The sequence below is a fragment of the Cavia porcellus genome, unplaced genomic scaffold (assembly GCF_034190915.1).
Source record: "Cavia porcellus strain 051 isolate PalLab524CR breed Dunkin Hartley unplaced genomic scaffold, mCavPor4.1 scaffold_7, whole genome shotgun sequence".
In the NCBI taxonomy this organism is placed as follows: Eukaryota; Metazoa; Chordata; class Mammalia; order Rodentia; family Caviidae; genus Cavia; species Cavia porcellus.
The window spans coordinates 46,504,407-46,517,680 of record NW_026947490.1 but is presented as its reverse complement, the minus strand read 5'-3'; positions in this window follow the sequence as shown (position 1 = coordinate 46,517,680).

Sequence of the window (13,274 nt, the reverse complement as noted above, 5' to 3'; positions counted from 1 at the left end):
CTGGTTTTGGTATCAGGGTAATACTTGCCTTCTGAATTGGACTAGGAAGAATTGCTTCCATTTCAATTTTATTTAAGAGTTTGTGGAATATTGATGGTAAAGCTTCCCTACATCTCTTGTAGAATTCAGCTGTCAATCCAGCAGGACTTGGATTTATCATTGTTGATAATACTTTATGTATATGTTTAGTTTCATTCACAGACGCTGGGTTTTTCAGAAATTTTTTATCCTCATGATCCAGATTTGTAATTCTTATGTTTCTTAGCATCTGCCCATTTCTTCCCTGTTTTTGATCCTATGAGGGTAAACATTTTAGAAATAGGTATTGATGATTTCCAATATTTTCACAGGATCTGTTGCGATTTTACACTTTTCATTCCTTATTGCATGATTTATTTCTTTCCTTTCTATTAAGGTTGCCTAGGGTTTTATGAATTTTATATATTGATTGACACCTAACCAACTTATATTGTTTTTATTTCCATCATCTTGAAGCTGTTGAATTATTTCTTGATTGTTTTTTTAAGAGCTCTTTTCTTTTTTAATCACTAGTGGTAATCCCGTCTTAAAAGCATGAGAGTTTGTCTTCTGTTTCATTCAGGCAGGTTTGCCAGCTTTTGATGGAATTATTTTTTTCTGGATATCTATTTGAGTCTGTTTCATGCATTCTAATTTTTTCCTATATTGTTCATTTAAGGTTTCCACCATTTTTCAATGCTCTTTTTTAAAAAAAAAATCTATGGTCTTCTTTGGATATGCTCACCTATTCTTTCATCACATTATTCATTTCTTTTTTTTTTAACCTGAGAAATATTTGTGATCTGATTTCCTTTAAAGCCTCATGGGAGTTGCTTCTTTATATCTGTTTCTATCATTTTGGAAATTTTAGTTGTGAGATTTTCAAATTTTTTTTTGATTATGTCTCTTGAATTTTTCTGAGTGGGTTGGAGGTTTGAGATTACATTTTGTTCCTTCATTTTAGCAATTTCCAGTTTTCCTCCAGATCAGCCAGATTCCAATTCCTATTTGCTTTCTGCTTTGGTGGCCCAGAGGGCTGCAACGAGGGTTGCCTATATTGGCGATTCTTTGGATGTGGCTTCCTGGTCCTTGTAGGCATGACCTAGATTTCCTGGGTGTGGTTGGTCCTCTAGGAATTACTTCCTAGTTTCTATAGGCCTCACTGAGGGTCCTTTTAAGACTGAAGGTCTCTTGTTCCTGCCTGATTATCCCCATGGGCCTCACTGAGGGTTGACAGGTGTGGGCAGGTTTGTAGGTCCAGCTTCCTAGTCCTGGTGGGAATCAGTGAGTGTCCCTGGGAATTTGAGGTTATCTGAGTCTAATACTGAAGACATTTGCACAGTTTACAGATTACTCTGATAGGGGTTGTGTATTTACGCTATTAGGTCTTCAAAACAAACATATTCATATACAGTTCATTTTTGAGAATCTTTAATCAAAATTTTATAATTGCCTTCATAGGTATTTTTTTCTAGAGAGTCATAAACATATTGTGTTGTATTTGACATTGTGATTTTCTCATTAGTGTCTTTATGAAATTAAGAATTACAATTTTCATATACTGACATATCTAGAAATATTAATACATTATTTAGATTATTTCATATATGATTCTAAAAATTGTATTTAGAATTGAATACATATAGTGCATAAAAATAGAGAATTAAATTATTGCTAAAGAATAATCTATAAACTGATCTTCTTTTATAAAAACAACTTTTATTTGCAAAGTTCAACCACAAGAAGTGGGAGAAAAAGAATATTTTTGTCTTATTTTGCTAAAGAATATTTGACTGCATAGTGTATTTAGGTGCATAAAATTGAGAAGGCTGATATATCCAGCCCTAGTGTTATGTGAACCAAGGAGATTTCAGAGCAGCAGAATAATTTCTTTGAAATAGAGATGACCATTTTGCTTATTTAGGGAAGCAATATCTTTGAAAGTGTTAGTCATAAGTATGGAATAGAAGTAGTACTTCTATATATGTGTGGGAAAAGTGGAGCTACTTTGAGATGTACATGTACAGTGTGTCACTGTTATAGCAGAGAGACAATGTCCTGAGAGTTCAGTGACATGACAGGGGCTTTATCCAAAACTGCTAATCCAAAAATGGCAATCAACATAGACAGGTCAGCTGCCAAGTAACAGGGAGAAACTAGGGGGAGATGAATTATTTGAGCTAATATCAGAAAGTCTTTAAAAATTTGAAGAATGAGAAAATCTGAGTTCTGGAAGCCTGACCTCAGTTACTTTCTATGAAGTACTGTTGGAGGTAGAGCTTGGAATCTGGGGGAAAACTACACTGGAGAATAGTGATGTTATCCTCATCTGTCTTGGTTACTTTTTTCTTGTTGCTGGGACAAAATACTTGACCTGCAAAATCAGGGACAGAAAGGTTTATTTACCTTACAAATTTTGGAGGCTTCAGTTCCTACTCAGTTGCCTCCAAGGCAAGGTGAAAGGGCTAAGGGGAAACCATTCATGGTGCCACAAATGACAGGGGTAAATAGGGTACAAAAAGGAAAGAAACATGCCTCCTTCCCTCCCTTATGTTGTATGCTGGCTATCTGCTCTGGGCAGGTGCAACACTCAACATTACCAATCGCAGAACTAGACAATGAACCAATTACAAAGGCTAGAATCAACTACTTCTGGGACTGAATGAGACTATGGGTGGGCACCAAGACACAAACCATAACATCTCCTATACCTGAGTTTTTTCAGGGGAAAACGTTTCTGCCTATTTAGCTATAGCCTTCATAGTACCTGGCTGCAAGATAACATGTATCATATGAGGGTAGAACCAAAAGTAAAGTAGAATAAGATTTGATATACACAAGTGAGAGTTCATTTTTTTAGTACTATCTTGTTATCCAATGGGATAGGGTACCTTTATTAGGGTAACAAAGGTTTTATATATATATATATATATATATATATATATATATATATTTTTTTTTTTTTTTTTTTTTTTTTTTTTTTTCCTTCTGGAAAGAATCAGTAAAGGGATTTGTTGTTGAGGGAAACATTGGGAAGATCTGTTCTACTTTTTATTATTTTGAAGGTAGTAAAATACAGCAGAACAAGACAGAGCAAAGCCAACTGAGACAGTGCAGTGAAACTGATACAGAATGTCACAGCAGGATAACAGTGATAGGTATCATAATATATCTCATTATCATCACAATAGTTGTTCTTTTAATCAGGTATAGCAAAATCATATGAAATACAGAACATTATAGAACTTACCAAAAACAGCATATTGAATAGAGCAGTACAGTTAGTTAGAACATAGCAAAAGAGTGATAACAATATTTGCCTTCAAAGAGATGGTGGAAGGAAATTACCCCTATTTGTTATATGGCATATGGTCAACCTCCCAAGAGATACTCAGATCTCTGGCCCCATTAGCTAACAGGGTGGGGGATGGGATGTTTGGGCTCATGGCTGCTTACCAAAGGGGCAAGCTCGTTGCTTGTTTTCCCAGCACCCTAAATTCCAACATGGCACAGATCTCGGGAGATGCTTGGTAGTTCTCTACCTGGGCTGCCGCAGCTTGCCCATGCCAAGGCTGCTTACCAGAGAGGCAAAACGGTTGTTTGATTTCCCAGCACTCTAATATCCAACATGGCGTGGATCAGAGGAGATGTTGGCTGGTTCCCTCCCTGAAGTGGCTGCAGCTTGCCCAAGTCAACATTGCTTACCAGGGAGGTGAGCTGGTTGCTTGGTTTCCTAGTACCCTAAGTTCCCAGATCTGTTCTATTTTGAGAGGAAGACATCAGTGGGAACCAATATAGTATCCAGATAGGGGAATTTGATATCAAACAAAGAAAATACCTTATGTGGTTAGGACTATGGACGCAAATACTAAACCATTATATCTGGTAAGGGAGCAAAAAGAAAGAATTTAAAGAAACATGAAGGCAGAAGATGAGTCCGTTGATCCTTTCTGTTTACTTTCTCACAAGGTACTTCTCGGTCAACAAAGGACACTAACTCACTTGAGGGCGGGAGTTATTTCACGAACACATACCTTTTAACAAGATATGGTTTAGGTACTTGTAGGATCTTTTGACAATGAATTAACAATTTGAGTATGGATACTAATTGCACGATAGCAAAAATTAGAAAAGAAACTCTGTTATGATTTCTGGTGGTCTCTGAAATTCTGCTATATGGATGCAAAATGAATGGGAATAGGAAGCTGTTGTTTTCATAAAGGGGTTGCCTGATAGGATTGGAAAGGGTCCCTGAAGAATCTGAGGACAGCCTTCTGTAAGCATGTGATGCTGCTGAAGGGTCTAGAAGCTATCTGATCCTGTGAGTTTTGTTTTGAAGTCTTTAAGTTTTGATGACTATTTCTTTCTTAAGTAAAATTCTTTTTATTTTATCTTGCTTAATGACTTGCAGGATCAGATGAATTATATTATTTATCTCTGTCTCTGTCCGTCTTTCTGTCTTGTACATCCCCGTATACTCCACAAGATATTCTATCAATTTCTAAACATTTCCACATATTCATAGATCCCAGTGCCAATACTTCTAGAGCTATGGCATTTTTCAGAACTATAAACTATATTCTGCAAAATTTCAAAGTGCAAATAATTGACATTGTATTGTTCGGTTATGGATTCTAGATCTACCCCTGTAGTAAATGGGCCTATGTCAAATTCGACTTTAAAGATCACACAAAATTTTTTATTGGTAGAAAATGCTACAAAGTATATAATATAATAGGTAATTCTTAGAGAAATGATGGCTGTATCTTTGTAAATTTATTAACTAAGCCTTTTACTACTTGTATATTGATCCAGTAAAATCAGTTTCTGTTATGTTCTTTAGTAGTAGGAATGCCAGTGCCCCATCCATTGAATGCTGCTTTTTCACCACGCTGGAGAAAGTTGCTGAAATTCACAGTTTGAATTGCAGGATTTTGCTTTCCTTATAGCATGCATTAGCCCTAGATTATTCAGTTTTCAACAATTAAAACATCCATTCAGGTAGCATTAGATCACTCCAAGTACATTTCTATCCCCTATGTAAGCAAGGGCAGAGAACAACTGTAAATGCATTCATACTGACTATCTAAAATTTAACTAATGAAAGACCATTTTGAAGATTCTACATCCAGTATCAATTTCCCATGATCTTATCTCTTATAACATTCATTTATCTAGCTCATCAGATGTCATTTGTTTGTAAACGTTCTGGATGAAGAAGCCATTCGAGATTCCTGCCTCAGGTGTGGTACTTTGCTATTTAAAACACTTTCTAACCATCCTCGGGACCTCATTCATATTGGAAGCCTTAGCAAACCTAGCTAAGAAGAAAAAATACAGAAAATAACACTATCTACCTATAAATTGGGAATAACATAGTTATAGACATTGACTGGGTAGCTGATATACCAATAGATGCTTAAAGTTTAGGATTCACTAATGCTGGACTGGAATTCTGACTTTTATAAACACCAGGTTTATTACCCTGGAAAAAATGTTTAGTCTATGAAATTCAGTTCCTCATATATGAAAACAAAAGCATCCTATTTTGATGCTACATGCAGTATTGTAATAATGTACATGAAGAACATTGTTTTAAGACTCTAATACATACAAATGTTAATATGGCCATTGTGATATTTTGGACTATGCAGAGGTTTGCATTAGTGTTCTGTTTCACAGTTATGTCATGTTTTATGTGTATCCTGTTGATGCATCCCTGAATAAATGTACCACAAGAAGTACTTCATGGAAGATGCTACTTGATTTACTCCTGCCACTTGCAGTAATTTAGTCTCACTGACAAGAGCATCTTGCCTGTTTCAGAATCAATTTAATCAAATATTCTTACCATCATAGCAGGATCTAATGTTTAAACTACTCTATAATATTTGACTGGATAATACTTAAAAATAGCCATTGATTTCTAGATTCATTCCCTCTAAAATGAATTCACTCACAACCTCAGCCTTTTCATGAATAGTGGCTGCATATTTTGTGTGCTTCACAGAAGAAACATAAACAAACAACAATGACAACAACAAGACCACATAATATTAGTCTAGTTCTGGGTTAGACTGCAGGAAAAAGTAGTGCATAGTATAGAAGACATAGTTGGGAAATCTCATGATGTAGAAGTGTAAGGCTTTGTTCCTCACCTAGTGGGACATAGATTGATCATGGACACCGTTTTGGCAGGATTATTAAGGAAAAGGCTGGATTCTAAAGAGAAAAGGTTTATTCAGGTGTGAGAAATCTAAAAAAGAAATGAGTCATCCTTGTATCTGGGATCTGGCATATTTGGGAAGAGCAGATGATTCCTTTCTAGCAGATATGACATTACTACATATTTAAGCAGACAGGATCTTAGAAAGTGCCACTTTCAACTCTGTATACAAAGCAAGTAGAGAGCTGTCTTGGGATATCTACATGCCTTTGTAATGCAGAGAAATAGTGGATCTGGGTTTCCAATGACTACTTAAGGACTCCATGGCCAGCTGGCCCAAGCAATGAAGAAAAATAGATTGATAATTCTGTATGATGAAGGTGTTTCACAAGGAATTATAAAGTATTGGATCTGATGACAGTGAAAAATGATAAGTTGTGAAAAGCTATATATAGGAAGTCTGTCTTCCATTGCTGTGTGAACTGGTAATTAGAGCTGTACTTTGAGTTAACATAGAGGCATGCAGGTTGGATGGAAAACTATATCAGTGTATACTGATGTGAATCTTTTTGCCTGTTCCTCAATTGTCTGCCTACTAAAATCAGAAATTAGAATTTTACTTTTAGTGCAAGATTAACATGAGTCCTAGCTAGGTAGAAGACACAGCAGATTTGGATCAGAGTTGAAACCTGTTTTTTTTTTTTTTTTCACTCACTTTTCTCCTTTCTGGTCTCTGTATGTTTTACCTACCTTTAAGACAATTTTCTAGTCCAGAGAAACACAGACTGCAATATTATAGTCCTGACAATTAGATAAAAAGAACTCAACAGAAAGCATGTAAACAAGCAATGAGTATGTGTTATGCATTTTGGACTTAATATAATGGGGTATGCTACAGGAAGAGATTTGCGTTTGTGCCTGTTGTGTGAAGGTTTGTAAATGAGGAGTGAAGCATGAGAAGTGATTCTCAAACACAAAAGGTACATGGAAATGTTGGAAAGGAACCTGCAATGTGGTGAGTGACCAAAGGAAAGAGGCAAGAACAAAACTGGAACGAGGAGAAATGTGCATACTTACGTTCATTTCCACTCCTCCACTCACTTTTGTCCTCTTGTTCTACTCAATATAAGGCAATAACTCTCACGAAATCAAAGTAATTTTATAAACACCTACTTTGTAATTTGTTAAAAGAGGTTTAATTCACTCATGTTTTACAGTATATACCTGATCAATTTTAAACAAAATAAATAATTTTTTAAACCATGGGTTAGATGAGCAGCTCTGAAGTTTTTGGTGGTCGTATCTTTTACCTAGGAAAAGAGAAAGAGAGCAAGAAGCTGGTACGTTGGTTGAGGAGCTGATGAAAGAGGTGAGTGGAGATTCATGAGGGCTCTGCAGACCTGTGGTGGGAGCAGAAGTTTTTGTAAATGAGCTCTTTTTTGGCCCTATCATGTTTCTTACCAAATCATTTATTTTCTCATTTTATTTTTCCTTTTTAAGGTGAAAAACAGACTTTTTTCTGTCTTATTGAGAGACAAAAATTTTCAAAATCACACACAGAATATTTTTTCTTTCTTAATGTGTAGAATCTTTACTGTCTGATGCTTTTCTGAAATTCTAGGATATGATCATACACCCTTACCATCTACCCTACCCAGACCATCTAGGATTACAAAGTTCGTTGGCCATGTATTAAAATCTCAAAGTTTTATTGGCTTCAGATGGAAGCAATCTGTGTTGTTTCTCTGTTTACATACAGATTTAAGATGATTAATCAAACACAAGTGTTAGAGTCAACTAACACTTTCAGGTTCTAAGGGAAGCAAGTATCACAGAAATTCAGCAGTCTTTATGAACTTATTTTATTAAATAAACCTTTCTCACCAAGAAATTTGGTTCACAATGCCTATTCACAAACATCCAATCAATCAATCAATCAATCAATCAAATATCACTTGATTTCTCTAACCTTTGTGGGAAATTATGAGAGGAAATATGGGTTTCTGGGAATAACAACAATAATTAAAGTAACCGGAAAATAAAATGAAAAACTGAGGGTCTTTTTCTATAGCAAGTGTATTTTCATTGTGGAAGGTGAAGAGGATGTAGTCTCAGTCAAACCAAAGCAAAGTTTGCTATTTGTTTTAGAAACTACATTCAAGAGAAGTGATTTAATTTTTGCTCTGACTTTATTCTTCTATTTTGTGTCTCGTGCTCATTTATTCTATTCTAGATGCAACCTTCAGATTCCCAGGTTCCAGGCTTCTGTAGGAATCACATCAGAGGAGAACAAAAAGGACATTTTAAAAGGCAGATTTTGATGAGAGTTGATGGATATAGATGTGAATTCTGTTTTGAACCTTTGTGTTTTTCTTTCCTTGGCACAGCATGCATGTAATTTTCCATGGTTTTCTTTTTCAGATGGAACTGTTTCTTTCTTCTCTTGATATTTTAATTCACTGTTTCACATTTTGGTGCTAAGGACTGCATCAAAAGCCTCACTCATACTAAGCACATATACACATATTTTCCACTGGCCAGCAGCCCCAGTAGTTGGTAATTCTTTTCATTTTAATTGCTGAGGATCAAATCCAAAGTGCCTCACGCTTGCAAAACAGAGGTTCTACCACTAAACTATAAGCCTGTCTCATAAAGATTTTTAACATTAGAAAAAATTTTAATGCCCCAAATCCACTTTTTTTTGATAAATTCTAATTATACTAACATATCCCCTAGAATTCAACAGAAAATTTAGTCCATAGTCTGCAGACATGGTCAGAAGGCAATGATGAACAACTGATGTAAACAGAGTAAAAGTAGTTTATACATATAATGTTTTTACTTACCCCTCTGCAGTGATGGAAAAGAGGCAACATACTTAGAAAGTTCAAGTCTTGATTTAATCTCCTTGAATAAGGTGTGATGAGTCATTTCACTAAACTGGCAGCTACAGTACTATGTAACTAAACAGGACATAATGGTTTCATATTTCTATCAGAGGGAATTACACAATACTAGTTAAAGAACACTGTGGTCTTTAAATAAAATGAACAAACAACTGCAGAAGTGTTCATCGAAAAACAAGATATGGGAGAGACATGGAAGCAGATTTGGTCATTGGAACTTGGCCAGCTTACCTTTGACAAAGGCATATTCATAACTGATTCTGGTTTGAAATCTTCATCTGTGGTGAGTGTGTATTGAACAGCAGTGGATTCTTCCTTCTTGTTTCTTTTCCCTGTATATTTGCCTTTTACTTTTATTTCATTTTATCTAATACTCTGAAGGGAAATACAATAGAGGGGAGGGCCATAGTAATATCAAGAGGGTGCTTTAGTAGGGTCAGTATCATTTCCTCTGTTTCTATTTGTGTATCTAAGTAATTTCCTCTATTTCTACCTCATTGACTGGTCACAAGTCAGGCAACAGTGGCAATCATGGCACAAACACTGCCTCAGGGCTTTTTCTATTTTCTCAGTTGCAATTGGAAGTCTTCCCACCTTGTGGGATTTCAAGTACTTCAGTATCTTTTCCTCCATTTTCCTTTTAAGAATCAAAAGTTTTCCAGATGCTAAGACTAGCTCATCTTCCACAGAAGACCTTAACAAATTTAAGAAACCAAACAAGAAATTTTGTTTTCATTTATGCTGTGACAAAGTCACGAGAGCAGCCTTTGACATCTTACATATTTTTAACAACCCAGTGATTTTAGAAAAATTCTTTACATCTGTGACAAATGGGTTTTTATTTATGTACTACCTCTGTTGTCAGAGAAGATATTAAAGATGGAATAAGTATCTTAAAAGAGAAGCAGTACTAGTTGTTCTAAATATTTTAAATGCAACCATTTTAAAAAAGTTCATACCAATGTTTATTACATGAGAACACCTGTACTTATCCTGGATCAATTCATGAGACAAAACAGTATTGTGAGAAACTATCAATACGAGTGTTGTACACAAGAGATTAGTTGTCCAGGATGCAAGAATGAATATTGTAGCTAAACTCGGTGAATGCAGCAAGGCCTCAGTTATGTCACATTTTCTAAATCCCTTCATCATTTCTCATACTGTTTTTTATTCACTTCTCATACTGTTTAAACCTAACAACAAGATGTCAAATATATTTCCAGAAATTATACATAAGGGTGAGACAGGCCAAAGTGTAAGTATTACAGGATCAGTCCCAAAATAGATCTCCGGATTAAATTATTGCAAGTTCTTTTCCAAGAACAAATGTTGGCAGAGAAAGACCAAGATGGCATAGCTGTAAGCAGCAAAGAAAGACCCTGTCTGAGAGTCACTGTCCAGACACTGTACTATAACAATGTGATGAAGACAAGAAGGATGTAAGTAGGTCCTCTGGACCCTGGAAGGATTTGATGTGCCAACCCAATCTGCAGAAAGCATGCAGAGAGAAACTTCAGGGAAGGGCAAGGAGGTAACTATCCCCGAGATGGATTCACTGCAAGGGAGCAGTTCAAACCTGCAGACACATGGTGACTGTGATGGCTGGTGATGCCAGAGGCCTCTGGGAACAAACACAGCAGTGGAGGGGTGTAACAGACATAAAGTGCAGCACTGGATGGCAGTGAATACAGAGGCTCAGTCCTCCCTTGAGAGAGAGCAATTGGCCTGCAGAGATCTTGGAGTGGAGCTGTTTGAAATAAAAAATGCTGCTGGATCCATTTAGCAGCTCCCAGCTGGGCTCCCACCTGAAGAATGTGCACAGTGAGCCTAATGAGTCTGGTCTCAGCCAGAAACTGCAGGCCCACTGAGATTATCCATTACCCCACCAAAAATTTACAAGCTGGCTCACTGTGGAAGATCACCTAGCATCGGGACTGTGTCTCCCAGGTTCTCTACCAGTGAAAGCAGAGACAACCCTGGAAATGAATTTTCATTTTTTCCCCCTCTCTCTTCCTCATTTGTTTTTGGTGCTGTGGTGATGTTTATTTTTTAAATTTATTTTTCTTTTCTTTCTTTTTTTTTCTTCTTTCCTCCTTTGATCTTGCCTTTATATGAGTGTGAACATGGTTTCTAGCCTCTATGTGTTTGTGGTTCTGTCTTTTTATATCTTCCTTTTCATTTTCCCTTCAGTTTTCTGCACGTTTCCCAAAATCAACACGATCATGCTTTGTCCTACAACTTTACTTCTAGTCTCTTCTTCTTCTTTAACTTTTCTATGTTCTTTTCTTTATTTTTCACTTCTCTATTTTCTCAACAATTCATTTTAAATTTTTACTCCTCAGGGCAAAATTGACATATTGAAGACTTGTGTACTACATATAATTTTCTGGTTTGTTTTAGATTTTGTTATATAACCGTGAATCTAGTTCATATGATTAAAAGTGGCAAATTAATGGTTATCTCAGATTGTCATTTTCTAGACTGTGTTCGATGCTGTTGTAGCCAATAGCGATATAACTGTTTTAAGCAGCTGATTTTCCTGGTATTCTACGACTCATATTGATTAACATCACAGAAAATATGGTGGCAAAATGCCAAAGAACCAGACACTGAGCCAAATAAGCAAAACTTCTCTTTTCCAGAAAATTCAAGAGGTAAGGTGTTCTGCCAGACTCAAAACCCAACATAGAGCTATACCTTGGATCTACTGCTGATGCAGTGCTTCTGTTCTTCCTAGCTCTGTCCTGCATGGGAGCAGCATCCCTCCCACTTACCCAAGGACCTGGTCTGTATTACATTATAACTCCTCTTTGTGTCTGATGAGGTCCTTGCTGTTGTGCTGGGGCTTCTTCTCCTTGACTGCCAAGAAGACCCAAACAAAAAGTCAGAGTGTGCCTTCTCGTCATTAGTTAGGAGTGACCCCAGCAGCAGCCAGCAGGGCCTGCCCCAGTGATTTAAGTGGCCATTAAGGTGTCTTCCAACCTGAACATCAGAAATGTTGTGGGAAAATTCCCAAGCCAAACCAAATCAAACCAAACCAAACCAAAAGGAAGACTCTTTGCACTGAGGAGATGACAAGGCAGCATTTAATTTTTATACCAGCAGACTGTTGAATATTCATGTGAGGGGACTGTTGCAGGATAATTCCTCAAAGCAACAGCCTAAAATACATTCATTTTAAATGCATTAGCTTTTGAATTTTTATTTGGCTATTTTCTAATTTTTGAATGTGTCAAAAGCATTAGAATTGTCAAGAGTATATTCTGCTTTTTCTCATTTCTTCTGTGGTCTCTTCAAATTCTCTTCTTCAAATATATTAGAACATTTTATAGTAGAGGCATTCTCTAGGTGTTGAACTTGTTGGCACAAGAGTGACAGTGATTGCCACAGATCCTGAAAAATATGCCAGGGAAGTGATGATCATGACAAATTTGGGATTGCAGATAATATTAGGGAGGGTGTACCCTATCACCTTTTTTCTTCTCTTTCCTGACAATTTCAGCAGTGTTTTCTTAGAAAAATTCTGGCATCTTTTTGAACAGTGTTATCAGTTTTCTCAGTTCTATAACACCTAGTACTTTTCTGCCACTGGTCAACAAGTTAAATTTTGTCATATTCTTCATACCTGCTTCACTTTAGTTTCACCTCTTCAACCAGTAAGTACCTTATCATTCTAAAAGTACAATCACTGATAGGATACAAATCTTGCTGAAGAAAAATTCCTTGAACGTATTTTCCACCCTTGAAGATGGGTGAAACTACAAAAGAAAACTGGCACACACAGTTTCATTATGTACGTATAGAGACAACTTGAAAAATAAATTTGTCTCTTTATTTGATTCATAGAATAGTGAGGTCCACAAGATACATGTATGTGTGCAACAGGAAGGGACATACTAAATACATGTTTCACTACAGAAAATGGACATAGAACAGCTCCGTTACACATTGCTAAGAATTTCCTCCTTGTTGATGGTGAATTGTGTCAGGCACGGATGTGAGAGAAGAAAGTTTGGAGGCAGGCAGATTTTACAGTGCTTGGAGTATTGGCTATGCAATGTGCAATTCCCTGGCTCTTTTTATTCTGTATAGGCTGGAGTCTATCCTTTGCATTTGTCTGCTCACTCCCCAATATTCCTTTTCCATTTGGATCTTTATTAATTAATTCTCATTAGAGTTCT